This window comes from Haliotis rufescens, unplaced genomic scaffold, assembly GCF_023055435.1.
Source record: "Haliotis rufescens isolate VD_foot unplaced genomic scaffold, xgHalRufe1.0.p SCAF_10, whole genome shotgun sequence".
NCBI classification, from domain to species: domain Eukaryota; kingdom Metazoa; phylum Mollusca; class Gastropoda; order Lepetellida; family Haliotidae; genus Haliotis; species Haliotis rufescens.
This window is the reverse complement of record NW_025963780.1, coordinates 23,294,404-23,311,314: the sequence shown is the minus strand read 5'-3', so window position 1 is coordinate 23,311,314 and position 16,911 is coordinate 23,294,404. Positions and strand designations below refer to the sequence as shown.

Genomic DNA, 16,911 nt, shown 5'->3' with positions numbered 1-16,911 from the left:
AGACCTGCATCACTTCGGGCTTTCCTCCCACATTAAGCTGACACACTGCGATATAACTGGAATACTGTTAAAAGCGGCGATAAACCCAACTCACTCTATGTCTAACCTAGCAGAGGATGAGGAAGACAATTTACATGAAGGTCACACAACTAATCTCCATGCCACGTGTCTCATTGTGTTCAGCTCTTTAAGATGTCATGTCTCTCATGCTGTGGTTGATGCAGCAATGGTGTTGCAAGGGCTTGGCTTAATTAGGGTGTGAGCAGTCCCCGAGTGGGAGGGACATTTGGTAAAGTCACAGGATGAAGTCCCAATGCGGGCACCCCCGAGTCTATTTTCACCGACACCTTTGTGGACCTGCCATGATGGCTTGACTCAGAGGGAGTTATCTTGCACCTCGTAGAGACAATTGTATTTACTGAAGATGGGGATGAAGACCGAGGTCCCTTTGACAAAGCGACCATAGCAAGATTTGTACTGCCCAGTTTACATAGACTTGCGGCAGTCACAGAGCTACAGTTATAGTGCTAGGATTACTTGGTGAAATGGGGCTCTGAAACTTGTAGGTATGGCTAGCTCAGAATTTCAAATGGACCTCTAATATCAGTGTGTCATAGCTGAATCTGGTTTTTATTTGATCAGTTTTTTAATGCAATTGCTTTTGTTATGTCCTCTTATGTCTCATAAATGGTTTCACCTGCTGCAAGCACTTTGATGCAGTGTGCACTAAGATGGGATGGTGTGAAGCTAGACTTGATGCAGTGTGCACTTAGATGGGATGATGTGAAGATAGACTTGATGCAGAGTTACACTTAGATTGGATGGTGTGAAGCTAGACTTGATGCAGTGTACACTTAGATGGGATGGTGTGAAGCTAGACTTGATGCAGTGTGCACTTAGATGGGATGGTGTGAAGCTAGACTTGATGCAGAGTACACTTAGATGGGATGGTGTGAAGCTGGACTTGATGCAGTGTGCACTTAGATGATCTGATCTGAAGCTAGACTTGATGCAGTGTACACTTAGATGGGATGGTGTGAAGCTAGACTTGATACAGTGTGCACTTAGATGGGATGGTGTGATGCTAGACTTGATGCAGAGTACACTTAGATGGGATGTTCTGAAGCTAGACCTGACGCAGGGTACACTTAGATGGGATGGTGTGAAGCTAGACTTGATGCAGTGTGCACTTAGATGGGATGGTGTGAAGCTAGACTTGATGCAGGGTACACTTAGATGGGATGTTCTGAAGCTAGACCTGATGCAGGGTACACTTAGATGGGATGGTGTGAAGCTAGACTTGATGCAGTGTACACTTAGATGGGATGGTGTGAAGCTAGACTTGATGCAGTGTACACTTAGATGGGATGTTCTGAAGCTAGACCGGATGCAGGGTACACTTAGATGGGATGTTCTGAAGCTAGACTTGATGCAGTGTACACTTAGATGGGATGTTCTGAAGCTAGACCTGATGCAGTGTACACTTATATGAGATGTTCTGAAGCTAGACTTGATGCAGTGTACACTTAGATGAGATGGCCTGATGCTAGACTCGATGCAGTGGACACATTTCATTTACTCGGAAAAAGTGTGCAGTATTTTGCTTCAAAGCGGGATATATTTATTTCCCTTCAGTGGATGTTATCCACTCAATGTCAATTAAAATATAAATAATGAACTTCACAATTCAATTTTTGTTCAAGACAAGTATGTCAACCAAACAATTAATTTTTGAGACTCTAATAATTATTTACCATTTTATTTTAGAACAAATTATAGAATTTCCCCAAAGGCCCCCATTCTCTCCCCCTTCCTCCTCCCCCAATGGAATACCCGATGTGGGATCCCTAAGCAGAAAATAATCATGAACATTTTGAATTGAATATTAATGTAATTCATTTTATGTTATAATGAGATGCACAATCAGTTAAAGATGCATCATGGGATATGGATAAAGAGCGCCTGAGCAATTAACTTCTGTCTGCGTGCTGATGTGTTTGACGTCTGACTGTCTTTAACATTATGTCTACAGTGCATTCTGAAACACTTTATATAGAAAATCATGGACCACCTTCAATGTAGTTAACCCCAGGGTTAAGTGCCCTTTTCCCTATGCTACTCCACTGGTCATATTTATACACTGATTAAGAATGTATATAGGCTGATCTTACTTCTTATTAACTTTTTCTATGTCAAAGTGCTAATTCCTTGAAGTCTGTTTCCTTGATGACAGTGATATGGCCTTGAACTGAATATCATCAATGGCCACAAACTGCCTCCGTGATCTGGTGGGTATAGCATCTGACCGGAGAGCAGGTCGCATCATTTTAAAAGACATGAAAAGATGGAGCTTGTTATCTTGCCTGGTGTTTGGCTTTAAGGGAATAAAACAGGGACTGCTCATGCTAAACTGTGGCATGATATGTCATTCGTACACATGCACACACGCATGCACGCACTAACACTAACAAAGACACACACACACACACTCTTCTCTCTCTCTCTCTCTCTCTCTCTCTCTCTCTCTCTCTCTCTCTCTCTCTCTCTCTCTCTCTCACTCTGCCGCCTCCGTGGTCTTGTGGTAGAGCGTCGGCCCGGAGAGCGGAAGGTCCGGGGTTCGATCCCCGGCCGCGTCATACCAAAAGACGTTAAAAGTTGGTACTTGTTGTTACCCTGTCTGGCGCTCGGCATTAAGGGGCTAAAACAAGGACTGGTCGGCTCAGAGTCAGTATACTGTGTCTGAGTGGGGTATTCATGTTAAACTGCGGCATGGTATCTCAGTGAGCTAGCACTATAAATCGGCATCAGTCCGGACTAGAACAAGCAGCCACACACACACACGTGCATGCACGTCGCTATATAAGTGCAATAATCTTGGACGCGACGTTAAACCCAATTTCACCTCACCCCTCTCTCACTCACACACACACACTAACAGACACTTATACAAACACACACTAATACCAACACACACACACACACACTAACACATTCTAACACTTACAGTGTATAGAGGGGGAATATTGGTTGTACTAGCTGTATTCCTGGCTCTATGTTTATGTGCATGTCATCTTACCATTCAAGCACAGATACAACTTTTTTGAAAAGGGAGTGCACATAAATACAGATGTTTGCACATAATGCAGAAAACTATTGCATTAGTCAACAGTTTGTGGATTAATTTCTATTTTTGTTGAAACCATGTCATCAAATGATTTATACAACAACAATGAGAGTTTGCTTCAAGACAGCATTCCCGCTATTGATCCGTGTATGATCATTGTTGAAAGCTTTTTATCATGTTGTTTAATCAATAAACTAATAAGTTAAATCTTTTGTCAATTTACACATGAATTAACAAGTTTGGAAGGAAATAGTTTTATTATAATTGCAATTTGTCACAACTCATTGTTGGCTTTGTGTTTATTTTATTTTGCTTTGATAAGATCTTCAAACGATGTTGAAACAATCAATAGGAAACAATGGAAAACTCTACAGCATTGAGACAGCCTCCGTGTTCTTGGAGATATAGTGGCTCCTTAGAGAGAGGAAGGTCAGGGTTCAATTCACAAGCCAAAAGACCAAAAGACCTTAAAAGATGGCACTTGTTGTTACCCTGCCTGGCCCTTGGCATTAAGGGGCTAAACAAGGACTGGTCGTTTCAGAGTCAGTATACTGTGTTTCAGTGGGGTCTGAGCTGACTGGATTGATGCATGTCATTGTATCCTGAATTGCCTAGATTGATGCTCATGATATCGATCACTGGATTGTCTGGTCCAGACTCGATTATTTACAGACCGCTGTCATATACCGTATTCGATGTAATAAGCGCCCAGTGCGCTCTCAAAATTAGAAATAGGGGGCTCTTTTTAGAATATTATTTTGGTGAAAAAAAAAAATAATTGTGGTTTATGCTGACAGCCTGAAATGTTTATGTACGGCAGATATATTTTTCCAGAATTTAATTGCCCATAATTAAGGGTGCATATAACACACGAGTGCGTATTGTACGCAAATAAATAAGTCTTGTGTACATAGATCAATCCGAAGGGGTGCTAATTGGGATTGTTCACTAGCCAATATCTTAGCAAATATCGCCGTGGGCGCTTATTAGAGCAGGGCGTTTATTACGTCGAATACGGTAGCTGGAATATTGTTGAGTGCAGCATTAAACAACAAGCAAACAAACAAACACTTGTTTCAAGCTTTGATTTTGTTTTTGCAATTTAGTTATAAGAAATGGCCCCATTTAGCCTAGTATGTCTATGTAGCTCTGTGTGGTTCCACTGTCCACAGCAGGAAGATTTGGTCTGTTTTTAATTACACACTTCAAGGGCTGGAACAAGTGCGGAATGCTGTCAGGGCACCTGTGTCAGGGAGGGTTAATGGTGGTCAAGAGGGCTGCAGAGAGGGTCAGGTTGTTGATCTTCAGGACAGATATTGGAGATCATATCACTGAGCAAATTTATTGTGACACAATTTTCATCTGATTGCAAATTCTTGATAGTATGCAAAATTATTACTTCCATGTATGTATTCTGCTGATTGTACTAAACGTGTTTCATAACCCATGTAGGGGTGGTGGGGTAGCCTCGTGGTTAAAGTGTTCACTTGTCACGCCGAAGACCCGGGTTCGGTACAATGTGTGAAGCCCATTTCTGGTGTCCCTTGCCTTGATATTGCTAGAATATTGCAAAAAGCGGCGTAAAACCGTACCCAGTCAGTCAGTCATAACCCTTGAATAAAAATATTCTGTTCAATACAATCGGCATAACACAAACACCTATGTCATGATGTCTAGTTGTCCAGTTAGACCTGTGAAGATCCGGGGAAGAATAGGTCTTCAGCAACCCATGCTTGCAGTAAAAGATGACTATGCTTGTCGTAAAAGACGACTTACGGGATCGGGTGGTCAGGCTCGCTGACTTGGTTGAAGCATGTCATCGTATCCCAATTGCGTGGATTGATGCTCATGATGTCAATCACAGGATTGTCTGGTTCAGATTTGATTATTTACAGACCACCGTCATACAGCTGGAATATTGCTGAGTGTGGCGTTAAACAACAAACAAACAAATTTGTCCTATTATCTTTCTACCTTGTCATTGCAAATGTTAACACATGGCCATATATGCAACATGACATTAGGATGACGTTTGTCAAATCACATCTTTTACACGTTCAGTATCTGATACCATTCTCTCACTTTGTCGATGCATGTTTGATGTCAAGTCTCTGCTAGGAACTTAGATTGGCTTGGAGATTTATAATACCTTTCCTTGTTCCCATTAGCAGTTTGAACAAAAAATACTATTGCCACAAGTTAAGAAGGGTCCAAGGCCCACTTGCACAAAGTATCTGAGTGCTACGCCTATCGCAAAACCATGTTAGAGTATAAGAGTTACCATCTTTGTGGTGCTAAGATTGCTTTGTATAGATAAAGTGTTGATTAACTTTTACTAATTGCAAAATTCTATATTTATAGATGCAAATTCCAAAATACAAAACCTTATTTTCATGTCTATGAAAAGGAAGCTTTTTCACGATACAACATTAAAAAAGATATTGCTTTCAAGACAGAAATCAACAGAAATTCTATGGTGCTTGGGTGCTGTATCATCAACTTTTTGAAAATGAGGCGCAGCTTTCATTTTAATTTAAGTTTTGTAGTTAAGGCTTTAATGTTTGAGCCCATGTACTCTCCTACATTGCAATATGATAATATAAACTTTAATTGTTTATGCATACTTGATATATGCAGTATGTTTGTACTACCAGAGTGAAGGTGTGAGTAAGAAGTGTGTTATTTTCTGTTAAGAAAACAGCTAAGATGCTCTGATAAGTGCTTTGTATCATGGGCTTTCTTATACCCTGAGCGGAAGCACATTTTATGTAACAGGTACTTCTTTTTAAGAACAATAAAAGAAAAAAAAAAAGAATAAAAGATTGCTTTGTATAAGTGTACCCTAGGCCCACTAGCACGAAACATCTTAGCACCACGACTATTGTAATTGTATGCCATAGAGGATGAGAGTTATGATCGTCGTAGCGTTACAGTTGCTTTGTTTAAGTGTACCCTAGGCCCACTAGCACGAAACATCTTAGCACCACGACTATTGTAATTGTATGCCATAGAGGATGAGAGTTATGATCGTCGTAGCGTTACAGTTGCTTTGTTTAAGTGTACCCTAGGCCCACTAGCACGAAACATCTTAGCGCCCTGACTATTGTAATTGTATGTCATAGAGGATGAGAGTTATGATCATCATCATTGGCCCACTAGCACAAAATATCAGAGCGCTACGACCATCGTAAGTCTGTGGGAGAAGTTTGAGGATGGGAGTTACGATCATCGTAGCACTAAGACAGCTTTGTATAAGTGTACCGTGTTAATTTTCTGTGTGTGCATATGGTTTTACGCTGCTTTCAGCAGTATTCCAGCTATATCACAGCAGGGGACACCAGAAATGGGCATCACATATTTACACATGTGACGAATTGAACACAAGCCTTTGTGGCTCATTTTTCAGTCAATCTATGTGGAACAGTATGTGGGCCTAAACCTGCCTGCAAATAGCCCGTGTATGGTAACATTTCTATCAGGATAGGTGAAATCTATTTCTGAAAGGTTACCAGTACCTCATGCTTGCCTCCATTTCGAGATTCCATGGCAGAGTAGGACACCAGTTCCCCATGCTTGTCTCCCTGTGCCGATTCCAGATCAGAAAAGGTTCCCAGTTCCCCATGCTTGTCTCCATGTTGAGATTCCAGGGCAGAGTAGGTCCCCTGTACCCCATGCTTGTCTCCCTGTGCCGATTCCAGATCAGAAAAGGTTCCCAGTTCCCCATGCTTGTCTCTGTGGAGATTCCAGGGCAGAGTAGGTCCCCTGTACCCCATGCTTGTCTCCCTGTGCCGATTCCAGATCAGAAAAGGTTCCCAGTTCCCCATGCTTGTCTCTGTGGAGATTCCAGGGCAGAGTAGGTCCCCTGTACCCCATGCTTGCCTCCCTGTGCCGATTCCAGACCAGAAAAGGTTCCCAGTTCCCCATGCTTGTCTCTGTGGAGATTCCAGGGCAGAGTAGGTCCCCTGTACCCCATGCTTGCCTCCCTGTGCCGATTCCAGATCAGAAAAGGTTCCCAGTTCCCCATGATTGTCTCCATGTTGAGATTCCAGGGCAGAGTAGGCCACCAGTTCCCCATGCTTGTCTCAATGTGGAGATTCCAGGGCAGAGTAGGCCACCAGTTCCCCATGCTTGTCTCAATGTGGGGATTCCAGAGATCGGAATAGTTTCCCAGTGCCCCGTGCTTGTCTCTCCTTGGGTTTTGGGGTTTTTTGGGGTTTTTGGGAGTTAAACACATTCTTTTAATCATCTTAAAGTTTTATTTGGATCTGTAGGTGAAAAACAATTTTAAAATCTTCAATTTTTAAGGTCAGCGAATCTGTAATCCAAGCAAAATATAATGTAAGGCAAAATTGTGAAATTATAGACACAATGCAGGAATTGCGTTAAATTTACTTCATTGGTTACCATGGTTACGATTACACTTTCCCTCCAGTTTTTATTTGATTTTTTATGCATTCCTCTTGAGGAAATATTCTCATGACAACTTGCAAATGGGAAGTAATTTTGATAATGTTTGTGGAGGCGATTAGTGACTTGGGAAACAATTTGGTTTATCATGATGAGAAATGAAAGGAAGTCTGTTGAGGCTAGATGGGAGTCCGAGCCTACATCCTATCTCCATTACCACCTCCACTATGGCGAGTGTGGAGCTCGTAACTCACACAACAATTGTCCCATAAAACGGCTGATAGGGAAACAGACATTTTACCTCGGTGAGATATGCTGGCTGGTTTGGCTGTTTGCAGCAAGGGACATACTGTTGATGCAGAACAATGCATTTGATGCTGCAGCCTGAAGGGAGATCGAAGTGCTATTGTTGTAACGGACTATACGGACTGATTCAAATTGCTGGGATTGAGGGAAAGGGATGTTGGGGTGGGCGGTACGAATTGCGATACATAATTTGCTGCAATTTTGGGTCAATTCTTATATTTCAAAGGGAATAAACACTTTTAAAAAGGCTTGAAACTTCCTGAATATCTTGTCTCATATTTCAAAATATTTATGTCTCATTTCAATCCATGTGTGAAATGATACAGGATTAAAATATGATTTAATACATAATTAAAATACGAACAGACACAGCTGAATGTGTGTCACATATCGTATCGTCTGAGAATGTCATAGATGCAGCGATATGTTGGTGAATCGTGGCATCCTCAGTGGAAATGGAGGGGTGGGATTGTGGAATTGATGGGGGCTGGATTGAGGAGTGGGAATTGAGAGGGAGGTGGAGGTGGTGATAGTGAGGGTGTGATGGACGAGTGTTTGCGTGGGTGTGGTGGGTACAATGGAGAGGGTGGGTATTGATGGGGTGGAGATAAGGTTTGTTGGTTGGTTGGTTGGTTGTTTAACGCCGCACTCAGCAATATTCCAGCTATATGACGGCAGTCTGTAAATAATCGAGTCTGGACCAGACAATCCAGTGATTGATATCATGAGCATCGACCCACGCAATTGGGATCGATGACATGCATCAACCAAGTCAGCGAGCCTGACCACCCGATCCCGTTAGTCGCCTTTTAGGACAAGCATAGTCACCTTTTACTGCAAGCATGGTTTGCTGAAGACCTATTCTACACCGGAATCTTCACGGGTCAGTCTTCGAGTCGCTGGAGATAAGGGATTGAAGGGATGGAGCCTTGAGAAGATGGGCATTGATGGAGTGGAGGAAAGGTTTGGATGGGTACTCAAGTAATGAAAAGAGGTTTCAGACATGACATGTGGGAAGTTGTATGGCTATGAGGGGTTAGTAGATGTGTGAGGGTTGAAAGAAAGACGTAGATTTAAAAAGAAAGAGATGAGGGATGAGGAGGGACATTGATAAGGCCAAGGATTCAGAGAGGTTGATCATCAGAGATTCGGGATTAAGGTCCGGACTTCGATGGAGTTTAAAGATGTGAGAGCTGGTAAAGAAGTTGAAACACAGTTGCAAGAACGATTAAATCGGAACAAAGGATAGATGGTTTGGTCGGCATTGGAAAGCTGAGATGGCTAGAATTATTGTTTGAGGTGTTTTGAGTGGTAAGGGAGTAGAAGAGACTTCAGGGAGTTTATGAAAATAAGGGAGAATTGAACAGGAAATGAATGTAGGAGATTAATGTTATTTAGAGAATTGTAGTCTTTGTGTTTTGGAGAACAGCAGGGACTTTGGTGAGGGAGCGGATTTTGATGACTTTGACAGATAGATAGATTGGATGAGTTGAGAATGGTAGGGGTTTGGGCAGTTGGTGCTGTTTGGAGAATCGGACAGGTTTAAAGAGCTGTTAATAGTGGTTAGAAAGTGGGTAGTGTGTGTGTGTGTGTGTGTGTGTGTGTGTGTGTGTGTGTGTGTGTGTGTGTGTGTGTGTGTGTGTGTGTGTGTGTGTGTGTGTGTGTGTGTGAGAGAGAGAGACTTATGTGTGTGTGTGTGTGTGAGAGAGACTTGTGTGTGTGACTTGTGTGTGTGTGTGTGTGTGAGTGTGTGTGAGTGTGTGTGTGTGTGTGTGTGTGTGTAACCAATCAGAATGCGCATATGATTTCAAGTTCTTCGTAAAAGAATCCCTCTGAAATAATTTTTGATTTTACATATGTCTTGCATCTAAAAATATACCAAAGACACAGTTATATGTGTTCAATCATACTGTATAATTCTGCACATCCTGATGTGCTTTAAATTGCATCTGAAATATATATGATATATTGGGAAAATATGTGAACCATTACGCAACGAGTTGACAATTGTTTTCGTTATGCCCGTTTGCGCTAAGACGGAACCCGGTTGCAAAAATGGCCACGAGAGGGGCACGAGTTGCTATTCGGCTTGTCCCGTTATAACAAGAGTTGGTCACAAATGAGACTTCTGGGTGTGTGTGACTACTGGGGGGTTGGAAAGTGGGTTGGGTTGCTAATCTTTCTTCATTAAGGTTACAAGATATAATGTTGTGGTTCTTGAGTGATTTAAAGCAAGCACAGCAATATTTGTTACTGAGATGAATTGAAAACAAGTTAAAGAACTTTTTTTGCCTAGTCACTCTTCTGGCTTCTGTGCAGAGTAGCATCCCTTTGTTTTGCCAGGATCCTATCATAATGAGTTTGTATCCCTGATCGTCTGTGATTATGTTTCTAGGTTTGTCAGGATCATGACCATCTTCATGTGTTTCACCTTGGTCTTTTTGTATAATACTCATTAAGGGAGGGACCGTTTTTAACAATATTCCAGCAATATCACGGCGGGGACACCAGAAAGTGCCTTCACACATTGTACTCTTGTGGGGAAGCAAACACAGGTCTTTGGTGTGACGAGCAAATGCTTTAACCACTAGGCTACCCAACCTCCCCCTTAAAGGAAAACTGGACACAGGTCAGTTTGTTGGTCCAGTACATTTGATTCCTGTCATTCAAGCCAATTTGGGGGGCACGGGTGACCCAGTCATCTAAGGCGCCGTGATTCGCTGTGAAGAGTTGTGTCCCTTGGGCACGCCAGAAACCAATTTTTGTGGGTTCAAATCCCGGTTTGCCCGAATTATGTTTCTAGGTTTGTCAGCACCATACCCCTGCTCGCGGGTTTCACCGAAGTGGTAAACGTCTGAGACCTGCATCACTTCGGGCTTTCCTCCCACATTAAGCTGACACGCCATGATATGACTGGAATACTGTTAAAAGCGGCGTTAAACCCAACTCACTCACTCACGCAAGCCAATTTGATCATCTGCAATGTACGTGTGCAATGTACCAGCTGTGCAGTGACCTGTCACATGGGAATTCCTGTATTCAATTATTTTTTGTGTTAAACAATATTGATCAAATTTAGTTATTGATTGTTATGTGATGTGATGTGCTTCATATCGGCGATCATTAAACAGCTGTTTAACACTGTTTTCCTTGCAACAGGTGAGAGACAAAATTCACTGGGTGCTCAAGTGGTTTTCAGTGCACGTACGTGTTTGACATGGCCAGCTGCCTTTAATGTACAGGTAGGTCAATGCTTCGAATTCCTTGCTTATTTCAGGGTAGCCAACAGACATGCCAAAATATATTCGTTATTAGATTTTTGACCCAGTCTGCCTCACAAGCAAACGCCCTGCTTCGGATCACATTACTGTTACCAAATACATGCACCTTTTGTAAAATGTGAATGTAGATCTAATACGTAAGTTATTGTTGCCGTCATGTCTGGGTCTGTCTTCCTACACAGTTTGTGATACCTGTTTCATGTTTTAATTGGCCGTGGGGCACAGGTGGCCCTTGTCTGTTCTGCAGACCCTGAAACAAATATATCCAATACAGCCCTTGCAAGTCTATAATAGTGGGCAAGTCTATATTACTGCAGTATCAGGAAATGAAGACAGTTTCTGACTCCTTTTTATTACATTTTATTAAGACAATTTAACTACTTTATTTTTCTGTAACATATATTCATTTCAGAGGCTAGATGCTAGTCTAAGGCGGCAAAGTCATCTTAGGCACCATAATTTGCTGTGCAGAGTTGTGTCCCTTGGGCAGTGTTTGAACTGAAAAATACCAGTCTGCCGTCAGGTCCCTCAGTCTTTAGAAGCTCAGGCCCTGACTAAACTCTTCAGGCTCTTATTTAAAAAGGGGGCGGGCGGGTAGCCTAGTGGTTAAAGCGTTCGCTCATCACGTTGAAGACCCGGGTTCGATTCCCGACATGGGTACAATATGTGAAGCCCATTTCTGGTGACCCCCACCGTAATATTGCTGGAATATTGCTAAAGCGGCGTAAAACCATACTCACTCACTCACTCACTTATTCAAAAAACTGCAGCTTATTGTGACAAATGTATTGACATGTAAATTTACTGCCTGCCATAAGGACCCACACAAGGTTCAAATGACGGGCCAGACAAGAGATCTACCTGACACGGACCTCCGTCCAGTTGCTTATTTCGAACATTGCCTACCGGCATGCCAGAAACCTGTGACCAGGGGGTTTGAATCCCGGTTCACACTGATTATGTTTCTAGCTTTGTCAACACCAACCCATGCTTGAAGGTTTCACCAAAGTTGTGAGACCTGCCCACTTCAGGCTTTCCTATCTCATCCAACTGACATGCAGTTCAAAATTTTTTGGGCGGTCGGGTAGCCTAGTGGTTAAAGCGTTCGCTCGTCACGCCGAAGACCCGGGTTGGATTCCTGACATGGGTACAATGTGTGAAGCCCATTTCTGGTGTCCCCCGCCGTGATATTGCTGGAATATTGCTAAAAGCGGCTTAAAACCAAACTCACTCACTCACTCACTCAAAATTCTTTTTTCAACAATAGTCAATCACTCACTTTTTCCCCTGTATGGAGCAAGCTTATCTGTCAGACAGCAAAAAATAATACTGACAGGACCATGAAATGATTTTAATAAATTTCAATGGGGAAAGATTTGCAAAAAGCATTGGTCCTGTAGTTGAATTATCTTCCAGGGCGTTTGAACATCTCCAAAAGATTCTTTGTTTTATAGGATCATTTTAAAATTTTGCTTTTTTACAAGCCGTCTCCTGTGTTCTGCTGTCTGACATGTTTATCCCTCAGCTTAAAACCTGCATTAGCATATGAAGTCTGTTATTCCCTGTATAATACTAAAGTGAATTGAGTCTTCTGGGCAGTGACCTAAAAAATATTGAAATATCAGCATGATATCCGTTGGCGTTCCTCTGGTGTTATGTATGTTTCATTGGGCTTTTTATGTATGATCGCCTTACAAGCAGTCACGTTTAAACCATTAGGCAGATTTGCCATTTTCAATCACAAAAGTCCTGTTGTTCTTAAACCATGGTGTTATATTTCATAATTTTAGAAATTTAATTAATTGAATTGCTGAATTTTGTTCAAGTTTCGATTTCTCCCAGTTGTTACGTTTATAAATATATTTCATATTGATGTGTTTATTAGGCAAAGAGTTATGTAGGCTGAAGGGAGTTAATGGCTATTTCAATTTACAACAAATTTTTTTCGCTTCTGGTGGATAACTATTTCTTAGAATTGAATGGATGTCATACTCGTGACAGGAACTTAAGAATATTGGAGAATGTGTTTCCGTGGTGTTTCCATGGTGTTTCCGTGGTGTTTCCGTGGTGTTTCCATGGTGTTTCCGTGGTGTTTCTGTGGTGTTTCCGTGGTGTTTCCATGGTGTTTCTGTGGTGTTTCTATGATGTTTCATTGGCTAACCAAGAAATTCCTTTTTGTGTTTGTTTCTATAAACCTACCAAATTTTGGCTGTGCCCACTAGCAGACTTCTGCTTCCTGATTGGCTGAGAATAGAGTGGGCGGGGCTTGTGCTGCACTATTGTGCTAAACAATTTAACATCGTTGTCTTCAATGTCTGTGAAGTTGTCATTGTTGACATAATTATTTCTAAGAATTGTGTCGATGGAGGTGTGAATATAAAAAAACTCACTTTTAAGGAATTCAAAACACTATAGTGTGTTTCCGCAATATAATTAATATTGTCACATGATGAATCTTAGGAATGTGTGGAACTTTGACCACGTGTTTCGACACAAATTTTCTTTTTCTTAACACCATTTTTTGTCGCCTTGCTAAAATACCAGGGTGTGCCCCCACGCAACAGTTTGAATAAAATGCTTTCATAAGTGATTTAAGCAATATTCAACACATGTCAGAATCAAATGTTGAGATGTTTTTGTGTACATTGTTTCCAAAGCGTATTTAGTAGACAAGGCTGGGAACCCGTGACAGCATATCATTTTACTGTGTCTAAAACGTAGTGCTTCCTTATTTCAATGTTATTTTTTGTTTGAAATGTATCTCCGATATGTCACTGATGAGGTTGGCGCATGCCATTATGAACTTTTTAGTACTTTTTCGATGACATGAAGCGATATTCAATTTCAAGTGTTACTCATATTTAACCATACAAATGCAAGCGGAGTAATTTTTTAGGCTTATTTTGAGCTTCATCACTGTGTTTTTAAAATAGTGCAGCTTGCGTGCGTGGCTGTACTGCTAGTGTCAGTGCATGTGTACCTAAAGTTCACGTACATATTGGCCTTGCGAAAAGGTCGAAGCAAACAACAGCATCATGCCATGGCTCTCTTAACAGTACGCTTTTTCACTTGAAATCACGCTTTTAAACCCCACTGATTACTCCAACGCTTCAATTGAGGTTGGCATCTGTGTGCATACCGTTCTTTTCATTTGTTCCTCCATATCAGCAAATACCGTATTCGACGTAATAAGCGCCCCGCTCTAATAAGCGCCCACGGCGATAATTGCTAATATATTTGCTATTGAACAATCCCAATTAGCACCCCTTCCGATTGATCAATGGATACAAGACTTATTTATTCGCGTATAATACGCACTCGTGTGTTATATGCACCCTTATTTATGGGCAATTAAATTCTGGAAAAATATATATATTGCAGGGGTCCGGAAATCGTCATTTGCGCAGGACATGTCCGATTGGGAATCTCAAATGTCCGGTTTAAAATATTGCTTACCGGACATTTAAATTTTTCTGTCCGGACATTTTAAAAAGTATTGTCCGGACATTCTTAAATTTTGACCGGACATGATCAACATTTAGGACTGAGCAGTTTCTGTCTGCAGTTGTAACACAATGAAAATAATCTACACTGACAAGCTTTGTTTGTTTTGATTGCTGTAAAAATACATCGTACCTACATGCTAGTCCAATCGGTCAATCACTGTAATAGGCAATAAACTGAGTTGACACTGATTAATCGACTATTAATTACTGAGAACATCTTGTTAATTTGAGGGAAAGGTGTTTACAACTGTACATAAATACCTTGCATCATCGATGTACCTCATTATCCTCACAATGCTACGATACATAACCTCAGACAAGAAGCGAAAGCGTGACGACAGCCAGTCGACCCATGCAGATCAGTCGAGCGGATCTGCCAAACCCTCAAAGTCTGGACGATCATTTTGTAAGTCGTGGCTAACGACTTTCACTTGGTTGACATACAATGAGGATTTGCAGATTTTATTGTTTTCAGTAGCTAGTCGTATATTGAATCTTGATTGACCGCCAATTTGCTTTCTGTGACGATCGATAGTCAAATTTTTTTATGGTCAATAATTAAGAACAGATGAAAATAGTATTCAAATAACTATTGCTATCAAAGATATTTTAGTATTTGTGATTATATTATCTATCTTGTTTTTAAATAATCTTTAGTTATTTAAAAAGACTTTTATTCCGTGAGGTCACGTGATAACCAAATATGGGATAATAGTCTCGATCCAAATGTTACAACGCGTACACTTGAGCAGACTCATGAATATTAATTAGACCATTCACTACGTTAACAGATTGTTATTATAACAGAAACAAACGTATGTTTTCCATGTATATCTAAAATGATATTATTTGTTATTAATTGTCCGGTGAATTAAACAATTTAGATTAAAACAATTCATAATTGGTTATATTATGAATACGTAACAACTTGTAATGTGTGTGAAAAATTGTACTAAAATACGCTATTTGAAGGGGGTGTGACCTAAATGCAAATGTCCAATTGGGATTTTATATTTCCCGGACCCCTGATCTATTGTACATAACATTTCAGCCTGTCAGCAGAAACCACGAAATTTATCTTTCAGCTCTGTTTTTTCCAGCAAAATAATATTCTAATAAGAGCCCCCTATTTCTAATTTTTAGAGCGCTCTGGGCGCTTATTACGTCATATACGGTAATATTAAAATCAATTATTAATATAAGGCTTGAGTATGATTTATTGGAGACTGCCTGGACTTACTGGTAAACACAGAAAAATACCACCAACGTCATCAAATCTGAATTATTTTTATTTCCAGTTTTGACATGGCTTCCCATGCTGTCAGTAACCATGGTAACATTATTAAAAATAGGAAATTCTAGTTATAAATGCCATCTTTTTATGTAAAGTTGTGAAACTTTTGATTTAATTCAATTTCAAAGGTGTGTGGACATATGACAACTGTTATGTATTACCCTCAAGTAGAATTGATAGATCAAGTGTTTGAATAATTTTTCATCAGTACTTGCCACCCAGGCTAGCTTGCTAGCTGAGTAGCCTGGTTTTTTTACACTACTGAATACAAGGAGAAACCTGATAGAGAGAGAAAATATATTTCAGGTTTCAGCAAGGTCAGAACTTAGTCAATACCAAACATGTATCTGTCACTTGAAGTTTGTTGTTTAACGCCGGACTCAGCAATATTCCAGCTATATGATGGTGGTCTGTAAATAATCTAATCTGGACCAGACAATCCAGTGATTGACATCATGAGCATCGATCTATGCAATAGGGGTACGATAACATGCTTCAACCAGGTCAGCAAGCCTGACCACCTGATCCCGTTGGTCACCTTTTACGACAAGCATAGTTGCTGGTACCCAGGGACGGGTAATAGGGGGTTGGGTACCTGGGTAGTAAATTTGGACTAGTCCCAGCCCTTTAAAATACATTTTACCAGGATTACAGTCAAACAATTCCCAATGGACATTTTGTGCCGGTCTTTTGAGACCAACAGCAGGTACCTGGGTAGGGTTGGGTAATAAATAGGGGGTTGGGTACCTGGGTAGGGTAGGGTAATAAATAGGGGGTTGGGTACCTGGGTAGTAAAGTTGGACTTGTCCCAGCCCCAGGGGAAGGTCGTTGGTCCGATCCCCTGACCGTGCCATACCAAACATAGAAAGATGGTTCTAGTTGTTACCCTGATTGAAGCTTGGCATGAAGAGGATAAAATAAGGAATGTCCTGTTTGGAGGCAGTATACTGTGTCTGAGTTGGGTATCCATGTTGAACTGTGGCATGGTATCTC

At 41.0% G+C, this 16,911-nt stretch overlaps 1 protein-coding gene across 3 annotated transcripts in view; it reads left to right on the top strand.

Annotated features, from left to right (window-relative positions):
- Positions 1-16,911, top strand: part of LOC124130846 (polypeptide N-acetylgalactosaminyltransferase 5-like) — a 390,720-nt gene that overhangs the window by 54,940 nt on the left and 318,869 nt on the right. For all 3 annotated transcript variants that reach the window (XM_046493865.2, XM_046493869.2, XM_046493866.2), the window contains exon 2: positions 10,997-11,079. The gene's annotated coding sequence lies outside the window, so the exon portion shown is untranslated. The remainder of the gene's footprint in view (positions 1-10,996; positions 11,080-16,911) is intronic.